We start from the raw sequence: 13,253 nt of genomic DNA, 5'->3' as shown, positions 1-13,253 counted from the left end.
GAGAGAGAAAGAAAGAGCGCAGAGAAAGAAAGAGCGCAGAGAGAGAGAAAGAAAGAGCGCAGAGAGAGAAAGAAAGAGCGCAAAGAGAGAAAAAAAGAGCGCAGAGAGAGAAAGAAAGAGCGCAAAGAGAGAAAGAAAGAGCGCAAAGAGAGAAAAAAAGAGCGCAAAGAGAGAAAAAAAGAGCGCAGAGAGAAAGAAAGAGCGCAAAGAGAGAAAAAAAGAGCGCAGAGAGAAAGAAAGAGCGCAGAGAGAAAGAAAGAGCACAGAGAGAGAGAGAGCGCAGAGAGAGAAAGAGAAAGAAAGAGCGCAGAGAGAGAAAGAGAAAGAAAGAGCGCAGAGAGAGAAAGAGAAAGAAAGAGCGCAGAGAGAGAGAGAGAGAGCGCAGAGAGAGAGAGAGAAAGAGCGCAGAGAGAGAGAGAAAGAAAGAGCGCAGAGAGAGAAAGAAAGAGCGCAGAGAGAGAGAGAGCGCAGAGAGAAAGAAAGAGCGCAGAGAGAGAGAAAGAACGCAGAGAGAGAAAGAAAGTGCGCAGAGAGAGAAAGAGCGCAGAGAGAAAGAGCGCAGAGAGAGAAAGAGAAAGAAAGAGCGCAGAGAGAGAGAGAGAAAGAGCGCAGAGAAAGAGAAAGAAAGAGCGCAGAGAGAGAGAGAGAGCGCAGAGAGAGAGCGCAGAGAGAGAAAGAGAAAGAAAGAGCGCAGAGAGAGAGAGAGCGCAGAGAGAGAAAGAGCGCAGAGAGAGAGAGAGAGAGAAAGAGCGCAGAGAGAGAAAGAAAGAGCGCAGAGAGAGAAAGAAAGAGCGCAGAGAGAGAAAGAAAGAGCGCAGAGAGAGAGCACAGAGAGAAAGAAAGAGCGCAGAGAGAGAGAAAGAAAGTGCGCAGAGAGAAAGAGCGCAGAGAGAGAGAAAGAAAGTGCGCAGAGAGAAAGAAAGAGCGCAGAGAGAAAGAGCGCAGAGAGAGAAAGAGAAAGAAAGAGCGCATAGAGAGAAAGAGAAAGAAAGAGCACAGAGAGAGAGAGAGAGAGAAAGAGCGCAGAGAGAGAGAAAGAAAGAGCGCAGAGAGAGAAATAAAGAGCGCAGAGAGAGAAATAAAGAGCGCAGAGATAGAAATAAAGAGCGCAGAGAAAGAAAGAGCGCAGAGAAAGAAAGAGCGCAGAGAGAGAAAGAAAGAGCGCAAAGAGACAAAAAAGAGCGCAAAGAGAGAAAAAAAGAGCGCAGAGAGAAAGAAAGAAAGAAAGAGCGCAGAGAGAAAGAGCGCAGAGAGAAAGAAAGAAAGAGCGCAGAGAGAAAGAGAGCGCAGAGAGAAAGAGAGCGCAGAGAGAGAGCGCAGAGAGAGAAAGAGAAAGAGAAAGAAAGAGCGCAGAGAGAGAGAGAGAGAAAGAGCGCCAAGAGAGAAAGAGAGCAGAGAGAAAGAAAGTGCGCAGAGAGAGAAAGTGCGCAGAGAGAGAAATAGCGCAGAGAGAAAGAAAGAGCGCAGAGAGAGAGAGAGCGCAAAGAGAGAAAGAGAAAGAAAGAGCGCAGAGAGAGAGAGAGCTCAGAGAGAGAGAGAAAGAGCGCAGAGAGAGAGAAAGAGCGCAGAGAGAGAAAGAGAAAGAAAGAGCGCAGAGAGAGAAAGAGCGCAGAGAGAGAAAGAGCGCAGAGAGAGAAAGAGCGCAGAGAGAGAAAGAGCGCAGAGAGAGAGAGAGAAAGAGCGCAGAGAGAGAGAAAGAGCGCAGAGAGAAAGAGAGAGCGCAGACAGAGAGAGAGCGCAGAGAGAGAGAGAGCGCAGAAGAAAGAGAGAGAGCGCAGAGAGAGAGAGCGCAGAGAGAGAGAAAGAGCGTAGAGAAAAAAAGAGCGCAGAGAGAGAGGAAGAAAGAGAGCAGACAATGAAAGAGAGCGCAGAGAGAGAAAGAAAGAGCGCAGAGAGAGAAAGAGCGCAGAGAGAGAAAGAGCGCAGAGAGAGAAAGAGCGCAGAGAGAGAAAGAGCGCAGAGAGAGAGAAAGAAAGAGCGCAGAGAGAGAGAGAGAGCGCAGAGAGAGAAATAAAGAGCGCAGAGAAAGAAAGAGCGCAGAGAGAGAGAGAGAGAAAGAGCGCAGAGAGAGAGAAAGAGCGCAGAGAGAGAAAGAAAGAAAGAGCGCAGAGAGAGAGAAAGAAAGAGCGCAGAGAGAGAGAGCGCAGAGAGAGAAATAAAGAGCGCAGAGAGAGAAAGAAAGAGCGCAGAGAAAGAAAGAGCGCAGAGAGAGAGAAAGAAAGAGCGCAGAGAGAGAAAGAAAGAGCGCAAAGAGAGAAAAAAAGAGCGCAGAGAGAGAAAGAAAGAGCGCAAAGAGAGAAAGAAAGAGCGCAAAGAGAGAAAAAAAGAGCGCAAAGAGAGAAAAAAAGAGCGCAGAGAGAAAGAAAGAGCGCAGAGAGAAAGAAAGAGCACAGAGAGAGAGAGAGCACAGAGAGAGAAAGAGAAAGAAAGAGCGCAGAGAGAGAAAGAGAAAGAAAGAGCGCAGAGAGAGAAAGAGAAAGAAAGAGCGCAGAGAGAGAGAGAGCGCAGAGAGAGAGAGAGAAAGAGCGCAGAGAGAGAGAGAAAGAAAGAGCGCAGAGAGAGAAAGAAAGAGCGCAGAGAGAGAGCGCGCAGAGAGAAAGAAAGAGCGCAGAGAGAGAGAAAGAACGCAGAGAGAGAAAGAAAGTGCGCAGAGAGAGAAAGAGCGCAGAGAGAAAGAGCGCAGAGAGAGAAAGAGAAAGAAAGAGCGCAGAGAGAGAGAGAGAAAGAGCGCAGAGAAAGAGAAAGAAAGAGCGCAGAGAGAGAGAGAGAGCGCAGAGAGAGAGCGCAGAGAGAGAAAGAGAAAGAAAGAGCGCAGAGAGAGAGAGAGCGCAGAGAGAGAGAGAGAAAGAGCGCAGAGAGAGAGAGAGAGAGAGAGCGCAGAGAGAGAAAGAAAGAGCGCAGAGAGAGAAAGAAAGAGCGCAGAGAGAGAAAGAAAGAGCGCAGAGAGAGAGCACAGAGAGAAAGAAAGAGCGCAGAGAGAGAGAAAGAAAGTGCGCAGAGAGAAAGAGCGCAGAGAGAGAGAAAGAAAGTGCGCAGAGAGAAAGAAAGAGCGCAGAGAGAAAGAGCGCAGAGAGAGAAAGAGAAAGAAAGAGCGCATAGCGAGAAAGAGAAAGAAAGAGCACAGAGAGAGAGAGAGAGAGAGAGAAAGAGCGCAGAGAGAGAGAAAGAAAGAGCGCAGAGAGAGAAAGAAAGAGCGCAGAGAGAGAGAGTGCAGAGAGAAAGAAAGAGCGCAGAGAGAGAGAAAGAGCGCAGAGAGAGAGAAAGAAAGTGCGCAGAGAGAAATAAAGAGCGCAGAGAGAGAGCGCAGAGAGAGAAAGAGAAAGAAAGAGCGCAGAGAGAGAGAGAGAAAGAGCGCAGAGAGAGAGAGAGAGAAAGAGCGCAGAGAGAGAGAGCGCAGAGAGAGAGAGAGAAATAAAGAGCGCAGAGAGAGAAATAAAGAGCGCAGAGAGAGAAATAAGAGCGCAGAGAGAGAAATAAAGAGCGCAGAGAGAGAAATAAAGAGCGCAGAGAGAGAAATAAAGAGCGCAGAGAGAGAAATAAAGAGCGCAGAGAGAGAAATAAAGAGCGCAGAGAGAGAAATAAAGAGCGCAGAGAGAGAAAGAAAGAGCGCAGAGAAAGAAAGAGCGCAGAGAGAGAGAGAGAGAAAGAGCGCAGAGAGAGAGAAAGAGCGCAGAGAGAGAAAGAAAGAGCGCAGAGAGAGAGAAAGAAAGAGCGCAGAGAGAGAGAGCGCAGAGAGAGAAATAAAGAGCGCAGAGAGAGAAAGAAAGAGCGCAGAGAAAGAAAGAGCGCAGAGAGAGAGAAAGAAAGAGCGCAGAGAGAGAAAGAAAGAGCGCAAAGAGAGAAAAAAAGAGCGCAGAGAGAGAAAGAAAGAGCGCAAAGAGAGAAAGAAAGAGCGCAAAGAGAGAAAGAAAGAGCGCAAAGAGAGAAAAAAAGAGCGCAAAGAGAGAAAAAAAGAGCGCAGAGAGAAAGAAAGAGAAAGAAAGAGCGCAGAGAGAGAAAGAGAAAGAAAGAGCGCAGAGAGAGAAAGAGAAAGAAAGAGCGCAGAGAGAGAGAGAGCGCAGAGAGAGAGAGAGAAAGAGCGCAGAGAGAGAGAGAAAGAAAGAGCGCAGAGAGAGAAAGAAAGAGCGCAGAGAGAGAGAGCGCAGAGAGAAAGAAAGAGCGCAGAGAGAGAGAAAGAACGCAGAGAGAGAAAGAAAGTGCGCAGAGAGAAAGAGCGCAGAGAGAGAAAGAGAAAGAAAGAGCGCAGAGAGAGAGAGAGAAAGAGCGCAGAGAAAGAGAAAGAAAGCGCAGAGAGAGAGAGAGCGCAGAGAGAGAGAGAGCGCAGAGAGAGAAAGAGAAAGAAAGAGCGCAGAGAGAGAAAGAAAGAGCGCAGAGAAAGAAAGAGCGCAGAGAGAGAGAAAGAAAGAGCGCAGAGAGAGAAAGAAAGAGCGCAAAGAGAGAAAAAAAGAGCGCAGAGAGAGAAAGAAAGAGCGCAAAGAGAGAAATAAAGAGCGCAAAGAGAGAAAAAAAGAGCGCAGAGAGAAAGAAAGAGCGCAGAGAGAAAGAAAGAGCACAGAGAGAGAGAGAGAGCGCAGAGAGAGAAAGAGAAAGAAAGAGCGCAGAGAGAGAAAGAGAAAGAAAGAGCGCAGAGAGAGAAAGAGAAAGAAAGAGCGCAGAGAGAGAGAGAGAGCGCAGAGAGAGAGAGAGAAAGAGCGCAGAGAGAGAGAGAAAGAAAGAGCGCAGAGAGAGAAAGAAAGAGCGCAGAGAGAGAGAGAGCGCAGAGAGAAAGAAAGAGCGCAGAGAGAGAGAAAGAACGCAGAGAGAGAAAGAAAGTGCGCAGAGAGAGAAAGAAAGTGCGCAGAGAGAAAGAGCGCAGAGAGAGAAAGAGAAAGAAAGAGCGCAGAGAGAGAGAGAGAAAGAGCGCAGAGAAAGAGAAAGAAAGAGCGCAGAGAGAGAGAGAGAGCGCAGAGAGAGAGAGAGCGCAGAGAGAGAAAGAGAAAGAAAGAGCGCAGAGAGAGAGAGAGCGCAGAGAGAGAGAGAGAAAGAGCGCAGAGAGAGAGAGAGAGAGAAAGAGCGCAGAGAGAGAAAGAAAGAGCGCAGAGAGAGAAAGAAAGAGCGCAGAGAGAAAGAGCGCAGAGAGAGAGAAAGAAAGTGCGCAGAGAGAAAGAAAGAGCGCAGAGAGAAAGAGCGCAGAGAGAGAAAGAGAAAGAAAGAGCGCATAGAGAGAAAGAGAAAGAAAGAGCACAGAGAGAGAGAGAGAGAGAAAGAGCGCAGAGAGAGAGAAAGAAAGAGCACAGAGAGAGAAAGAAAGAGCGCAGAGAGAGAGAGTGCAGAGAGAAAGAAAGAGCGCAGAGAGAGAGAAAGAGCGCAGAGAGAGAGAAAGAAAGTGCGCAGAGAGAAATAAAGAGCGCAGAGAGAGAGCGCAGAGATTGAAAGAGAAAGAAAGAGCGCAGAGAGAGAGAGAGAAAGAGCGCAGAGAGAAATAAAGAGCGCAGAGAGAGAAATAAAGAGCGCAGAGAGAGAAATAAAGAGCGCAGAGAGAGAAATAAAGAGCGCAGAGATAGAAATAAAGAGCGCAGAGAAAGAAAGAGCGCAGAGAGAGAAAGAAAGAGTGCAGAGAGAGAAAGAAAGAGCGCAAAGAGACAAAAAAGAGCGCAAAGAGAGAAAAAAAGAGCGCAGAGAGATAGAAAGAAAGAAAGAAAGAAAGAGCGCAGAGAGAGAAATAAAGAGCGCAGAGATAGAAATAAAGAGCGCAGAGAAAGAAAGAGCGCAGAGAGAGAAAGAAAGAGTGCAGAGAGAGAAAGAAAGAGCGCAAAGAGACAAAAAAGAGCGCAAAGAGAGAAAAAAAGAGCGCAGAGAGAAAGAAAGAAAGAAAGAAAGAGCGCAGAGAGAAAGAGAGCGCAGAGAGAAAGAAAGAAAGAGCGCAGAGAGAAAGAGAGCGCAGAGAGAAAGAGAGCGCAGAGAGAGAGCGCAGAGAGAGAAAGAGAAAGAGAAAGAAAGAGCGCAGAGAGAGAGAGAGAGAAAGAGCGCCAAGAGAGAAAGAGCGCAGAGAGAAAGAAAGTGCGCAGAGAGAGAAAGTGCGCAGAGAGAGAAATAGCGCAGAGAGAAAGAAAGAGCGCAGAGAGAGAGAGAGCGCAAAGAGAGAAAGAGAAAGAAAGAGCGCAGAGAGAGAGAGAGCTCAGAGAGAGAGAGAAAGAGCGCAGAGAGAGAGAAAGAGCGCAGAGAGAGAAAGAGAAAGAAAGAGCGCAGAGAGAGAAAGAGCGCAGAGAGAGAAAGAGCGCAGAGAGAGAGAGAGAAAGAGCGCAGAGAGAGAGAAAGAGCGCAGAGAGAAAGAGAGAGCGCATAGAGAGAGAGCGCAGAAGAAAGAGAGAGAGCGCAGAGAGAGAAAGAGCGCAGAGAGAGAGAAAGAGCGTAGAGAAAAAAAGAGCGCAGAGAGAGAGGAAGAAAGAGAGCAGACAATGAAAGAGAGCGCAGAGAGAGAAAGAAAGAGCGCAGAGAGAGAAAGAGCGCAGAGAGAGAAAGAGCGCAGAGAGAGAAAGAGCGCAGAGAGAGAAAGAGCGCAGAGAGAGAGAAAGAAAGAGCGCAGAGAGAGAGAGAGAGCGCAGAGAGAGAAATAAAGAGCGCAGAGAGAGAAAGAAAGAGCGCAGAGAAAGAAAGAGCGCAGAGAGAGAGAGAGAGAAAAAGCGCAGAGAGATAGAAAGAGCGCAGAGAGAGAAAGAAAGAGCGCAGAGAGAGAGAAAGAAAGAGCGCAGAGAGAGAGAGCGCAGAGAGAGAAATAAAGAGCGCAGAGAGAGAAAGAAAGAGCGCAGAGAAAGAAAGAGCGCAGAGAGAGAGAAAGAAAGAGCGCAGAGAGAGAAAGAAAGAGCGCAAAGAGAGAAAAAAAGAGCGCAGAGAGAGAAAGAAAGAGCGCAAAGAGAGAAAGAAAGAGCGCAAAGAGAGAAAAAAAGAGCGCAAAGAGAGAAAAAAAGAGCGCAGAGAGAAAGAAAGAGCGCAGAGAGAAAGAAAGAGCACAGAGAGAGAGAGAGCACAGAGAGAGAAAGAGAAAGAAAGAGCGCAGAGAGAGAAAGAGAAAGAAAGAGCGCAGAGAGAGAAAGAGAAAGAAAGAGCGCAGAGAGAGAGAGAGAGCGCAGAGAGAGAGAGAGAAAGAGCGCAGAGAGAGAGAGAAAGAAAGAGCGCAGAGAGAGAAAGAAAGAGCGCAGAGAGAGAGAGCGCAGAGAGAAAGAAAGAGCGCAGAGAGAGAGAAAGAACGCAGAGAGAGAAAGAAAGTGCGCAGAGAGAGAAAGAGCGCAGAGAGAAAGAGCGCAGAGAGAGAAAGAGAAAGAAAGAGCGCAGAGAGAGAGAGAGAAAGAGCGCAGAGAAAGAGAAAGAAAGAGCGCAGAGAGAGAGAGAGCACGCAGAGAGAGAGCGCAGAGAGAGAAAGAGAAAGAAAGAGCGCAGAGAGAGAGAGAGCGCAGAGAGAGAGAGAGAAAGAGCGCAGAGAGAGAGAGAGAGAGAAAGAGCGCAGAGAGAGAAAGAAAGAGCGCAGAGAGAGAAAGAAAGAGCGCAGAGAGAGAAAGAAAGAGCGCAGAGAGAGAGCACAGAGAGAAAGAAAGAGCGCAGAGAGAGAGAAAGAAAGTGCGCAGAGAGAAAGAGCGCAGAGAGAGAGAAAGAAAGTGCGCAGAGAGAAAGAAAGAGCGCAGAGAGAAAGAGCGCAGAGAGAGAGAGAAAGAAAGAGCGCATAGAGAGAAAGAGAAAGAAAGAGCACAGAGAGAGAGAGAGAGAGAGAAAGAGCGCAGAGAGAGAGAAAGAAAGAGCACAGAGAGAGAAAGAAGGAGCGCAGAGAGAGAGAGTGCAGAGAGAAAGAAAGAGCGCAGAGAGAGAGAAAGAGCGCAGAGAGAGAGAAAGAAAGTGCGCAGAGAGAAATAAAGAGCGCAGAGAGAGAGCGCAGAGAGAGAAAGAGAAAGAAAGAGCGCAGAGAGAGAGAGAGAAAGAGCGCAGAGAGAGAGAGAGAGAGAAAGAGCGCAGAGAGAGAGCGCAGAGAGAGAGGAAGAAAGAGAGCAGACAATGAAAGAGAGCGCAGAGAGAGAAAGAAAGAGCGCAGAGAGAGAAAGAGCGCAGAGAGAGAAAGAGCGCAGAGAGAGAAAGAGCGCAGAGAGAGAAAGAGCGCAGAGAGAGAGAAAGAAAGAGCGCAGAGAGAGAGAGAGAGCGCAGAGAGAGAAATAAAGAGCGCAGAGAAAGAAAGAGCGCAGAGAGAGAGAGAGAGAAAGAGCGCAGAGAGAGAGAAAGAGCGCAGAGAGAGAAAGAAAGAAAGAGCGCAGAGAGAGAGAAAGAAAGAGCGCAGAGAGAGAGAGCGCAGAGAGAGAAATAAAGAGCGCAGAGAGAGAAAGAAAGAGCGCAGAGAAAGAAAGAGCGCAGAGAGAGAGAAAGAAAGAGCGCAGAGAGAGAAAGAAAGAGCGCAAAGAGAGAAAAAAAGAGCGCAGAGAGAGAAAGAAAGAGCGCAAAGAGAGAAAGAAAGAGCGCAAAGAGAGAAAAAAAGAGCGCAGAGAGAGAAAGAAAGAGCGCAAAGAGAGAAAGAAAGAGCGCAAAGAGAGAAAAAAAGAGCGCAAAGAGAGAAAAAAAGAGCGCAGAGAGAAAGAAAGAGCGCAGAGAGAAAGAAAGAGCACAGAGAGAGAGAGAGCACAGAGAGAGAAAGAGAAAGAAAGAGCGCAGAGAGAGAAAGAGAAAGAAAGAGCGCAGAGAGAGAAAGAGAAAGAAAGAGCGCAGAGAGAGAGAGAGCGCAGAGAGAGAGAGAGAAAGAGCGCAGAGAGAGAGAGAAAGAAAGAGCGCAGAGAGAGAAAGAAAGAGCGCAGAGAGAGAGCGCGCAGAGAGAAAGAAAGAGCGCAGAGAGAGAGAAAGAACGCAGAGAGAGAAAGAAAGTGCGCAGAGAGAGAAAGAGCGCAGAGAGAAAGAGCGCAGAGAGAGAAAGAGAAAGAAAGAGCGCAGAGAGAGAGAGAGAAAGAGCGCAGAGAAAGAGAAAGAAAGAGCGCAGAGAGAGAGAGAGAGCGCAGAGAGAGAGCGCAGAGAGAGAAAGAGAAAGAAAGAGCGCAGAGAGAGAGAGAGCGCAGAGAGAGAGAGAGAAAGAGCGCAGAGAGAGAGAGAGAGAGAGAGCGCAGAGAGAGAAAGAAAGAGCGCAGAGAGAGAAAGAAAGAGCGCAGAGAGAGAAAGAAAGAGCGCAGAGAGAGAGCACAGAGAGAAAGAAAGAGCGCAGAGAGAGAGAAAGAAAGTGCGCAGAGAGAAAGAGCGCAGAGAGAGAGAAAGAAAGTGCGCAGAGAGAAAGAAAGAGCGCAGAGAGAAAGAGCGCAGAGAGAGAAAGAGAAAGAAAGAGCGCATAGCGAGAAAGAGAAAGAAAGAGCACAGAGAGAGAGAGAGAGAGAGAGAGAAAGAGCGCAGAGAGAGAGAAAGAAAGAGCGCAGAGAGAGAAAGAAAGAGCGCAGAGAGAGAGAGTGCAGAGAGAAAGAAAGAGCGCAGAGAGAGAGAAAGAGCGCAGAGAGAGAGAAAGAAAGTGCGCAGAGAGAAATAAAGAGCGCAGAGAGAGAGCGCAGAGAGAGAAAGAGAAAGAAAGAGCGCAGAGAGAGAGAGAGAAAGAGCGCAGAGAGAGAGAGAGAGAAAGAGCGCAGAGAGAGAGAGCGCAGAGAGAGAGAGAGAAATAAAGAGCGCAGAGAGAGAAATAAAGAGCGCAGAGAGAGAAATAAGAGCGCAGAGAGAGAAATAAAGAGCGCAGAGAGAGAAATAAAGAGCGCAGAGAGAGAAATAAAGAGCGCAGAGAGAGAAATAAAGAGCGCAGAGAGAGAAATAAAGAGCGCAGAGAGAGAAATAAAGAGCGCAGAGAGAGAAAGAAAGAGCGCAGAGAAAGAAAGAGCGCAGAGAGAGAGAGAGAGAAAGAGCGCAGAGAGAGAGAAAGAGCGCAGAGAGAGAAAGAAAGAGCGCAGAGAGAGAGAAAGAAAGAGCGCAGAGAGAGAGAGCGCAGAGAGAGAAATAAAGAGCGCAGAGAGAGAAAGAAAGAGCGCAGAGAAAGAAAGAGCGCAGAGAGAGAGAAAGAAAGAGCGCAGAGAGAGAAAGAAAGAGCGCAAAGAGAGAAAAAAAGAGCGCAGAGAGAGAAAGAAAGAGCGCAAAGAGAGAAAGAAAGAGCGCAAAGAGAGAAAGAAAGAGCGCAAAGAGAGAAAAAAAGAGCGCAAAGAGAGAAAAAAAGAGCGCAGAGAGAAAGAAAGAGAAAGAAAGAGCGCAGAGAGAGAAAGAGAAAGAAAGAGCGCAGAGAGAGAAAGAGAAAGAAAGAGCGCAGAGAGAGAGAGAGCGCAGAGAGAGAGAGAGAAAGAGCGCAGAGAGAGAGAGAAAGAAAGAGCGCAGAGAGAGAAAGAAAGAGCGCAGAGAGAGAGAGCGCAGAGAGAAAGAAAGAGCGCAGAGAGAGAGAAAGAACGCAGAGAGAGAAAGAAAGTGCGCAGAGAGAAAGAGCGCAGAGAGAGAAAGAGAAAGAAAGAGCGCAGAGAGAGAGAGAGAAAGAGCGCAGAGAAAGAGAAAGAAAGCGCAGAGAGAGAGAGAGCGCAGAGAGAGAGAGAGCGCAGAGAGAGAAAGAGAAAGAAAGAGCGCAGAGAGAGAAAGAAAGAGCGCAGAGAAAGAAAGAGCGCAGAGAGAGAGAAAGAAAGAGCGCAGAGAGAGAAAGAAAGAGCGCAAAGAGAGAAAAAAAGAGCGCAGAGAGAGAAAGAAAGAGCGCAAAGAGAGAAATAAAGAGCGCAAAGAGAGAAAAAAAGAGCGCAGAGAGAAAGAAAGAGCGCAGAGAGAAAGAAAGAGCACAGAGAGAGAGAGAGAGCGCAGAGAGAGAAAGAGAAAGAAAGAGCGCAGAGAGAGAAAGAGAAAGAAAGAGCGCAGAGAGAGAAAGAGAAAGAAAGAGCGCAGAGAGAGAGAGAGAGCGCAGAGAGAGAGAGAGAAAGAGCGCAGAGAGAGAGAGAAAGAAAGAGCGCAGAGAGAGAAAGAAAGAGCGCAGAGAGAGAGAGAGCGCAGAGAGAAAGAAAGAGCGCAGAGAGAGAGAAAGAACGCAGAGAGAGAAAGAAAGTGCGCAGAGAGAGAAAGAGCGCAGAGAGAAAGAGCGCAGAGAGAGAAAGAGAAAGAAAGAGCGCAGAGAGAGAGAGAGAAAGAGCGCAGAGAAAGAGAAAGAAAGAGCGCAGAGAGAGAGAGAGAGCGCAGAGAGAGAGCGCAGAGAGAGAAAGAGAAAGAAAGAGCGCAGAGAGAGAGCGCAGAGAGAGAGAGAGAAAGAGCGCAGAGAGAGAGAGAGAGAGAAAGAGCGCAGAGAGAGAAAGAAAGAGCGCAGAGAGAGAAAGAAAGAGCGCAGAGAGAGAAAGAAAGAGCGCAGAGAGAGAGCACAGAGAGAAAGAAAGAGCGCAGAGAGAGAGAAAGAAAGTGCGCAGAGAGAAAGAGCGCAGAGAGAGAGAAAGAAAGTGCGCAGAGAGAAAGAAAGAGCGCAGAGAGAAAGAGCGCAGAGAGAGAAAGAGAAAGAAAGAGCGCATAGAGAGAAAGAGAAAGAAAGAGCACAGAGAGAGAGAGAGAGAGAAAGAGCGCAGAGAGAGAGAAAGAAAGAGCACAGAGAGAGAAAGAAAGAGCGCAGAGAGAGAGAGTGCAGAGAGAAAGAAAGAGCGCAGAGAGAGAGAAAGAGCGCAGAGAGAGAGAAAGAAAGTGCGCAGAGAGAAATAAAGAGCGCAGAGAGAGAGCGCAGAGATTGAAAGAGAAAGAAAGAGCGCAGAGAGAGAGAGAGAAAGAGCGCAGAGAGAAATAAAGAGCGCAGAGAGAGAAATAAAGAGCGCAGAGAGAGAAATAAAGAGCGCAGAGATAGAAATAAAGAGCGCAGAGAAAGAAAGAGCGCAGAGAGAGAAAGAAAGAGTGCAGAGAGAGAAAGAAAGAGCGCAAAGAGACAAAAAAGAGCGCAAAGAGAGAAAAAAAGAGCGCAGAGAGATAGAAAGAAAGAAAGAAAGAAAGAGCGCAGAGAGAGAAATAAAGAGCGCAGAGATAGAAATAAAGAGCGCAGAGAAAGAAAGAGCGCAGAGAGAGAAAGAAAGAGTGCAGAGAGAGAAAGAAAGAGCGCAAAGAGACAAAAAAGAGCGCAAAGAGAGAAAAAAAGAGCGCAGAGAGAAAGAAAGAAAGAAAGAAAGAAAGAGCGCAGAGAGAAAGAGAGCGCAGAGAGAAAGAAAGAAAGAGCGCAGAGAGAAAGAGAGCGCAGAGAGAAAGAGAGCGCAGAGAGAGAGCGCAGAGAGAGAAAGAGAAAGAGAAAGAAAGAGCGCAGAGAGAGAGAGAGAGAAAGAGCGCCAAGAGAGAAAGAGCGCAGAGAGAAAGAAAGTGCGCAGAGAGAGAAAGTGCGCAGAGAGAGAAATAGCGCAGAGAGAAAGAAAGAGCGCAGAGAGAGAGAGAGCGCAAAGAGAGAAAGAGAAAGAAAGAGCGCAGAGAGAGAGAGAGCTCAGAGAGAGAGAGAAAGAGCGCAGAGAGAGAGAAAGAGCGCAGAGAGAGAAAGAGAAAGAAAGAGCGCAGAGAGAGAAAGAGCGCAGAGAGAGAAAGAGCGCAGAGAGAGAGAGAGAAAGAGCGCAGAGAGAGAGAAAGAGCGCAGAGAGAAAGAGAGAGCGCATAGAGAGAGAGCGCAGAAGAAAGAGAGAGAGCGCAGAGAGAGAAAGAGCGCAGAGAGAGAGAAAGAGCGTAGAGAAAAAAAGAGCGCAGAGAGAGAGGAAGAAAGAGAGCAGACAATGAAAGAGAGCGCAGAGAGAGAAAGAAAGAGCGCAGAGAGAGAAAGAGCGCAGAGAGAGAAAGAGCGCAGAGAGAGAAAGAGCGCAGAGAGAGAAAGAGCGCAGAGAGAGAGAAAGAAAGAGCGCAGAGAGAGAGAGAGAGCGCAGAGAGAGAAATAAAGAGCGCAGAGAGAGAAAGAAAGAGCGCAGAGAAAGAAAGAGCGCAGAGAGAGAGAGAGAGAAAAAGCGCAGAGAGATAGAAAGAGCGCAGAGAGAGAAAGAAAGAGCGCAGAGAGAGAGAAAGAAAGAGCGCAGAGAGAGAGAGCGCAGAGAGAGAAATAAAGAGCGCAGAGAGAGAAAGAAAGAGCGCAGAGAAAGAAAGAGCGCAGAGAGAGAGAAAGAAAGAGCGCAGAGAGAGAAAGAAAGAGCGCAAAGAGAGAAAAAAAGAGCGCAGAGAGAGAAAGAAAGAGCGCAAAGAGAGAAAGAAAGAGCGCAAAGAGAGAAAAAAAGAGCGCAAAGAGAGAAAAAAAGAGCGCAGAGAGAAAGAAAGAGCGCAGA

This window comes from Ascaphus truei, chromosome 19 (genome assembly GCF_040206685.1).
Source record: "Ascaphus truei isolate aAscTru1 chromosome 19, aAscTru1.hap1, whole genome shotgun sequence".
Taxonomy (NCBI): domain Eukaryota; kingdom Metazoa; phylum Chordata; class Amphibia; order Anura; family Ascaphidae; genus Ascaphus; species Ascaphus truei.
The sequence above is the reverse complement of the archived record's forward strand: the minus strand, read 5'-3'. Positions refer to the sequence as shown.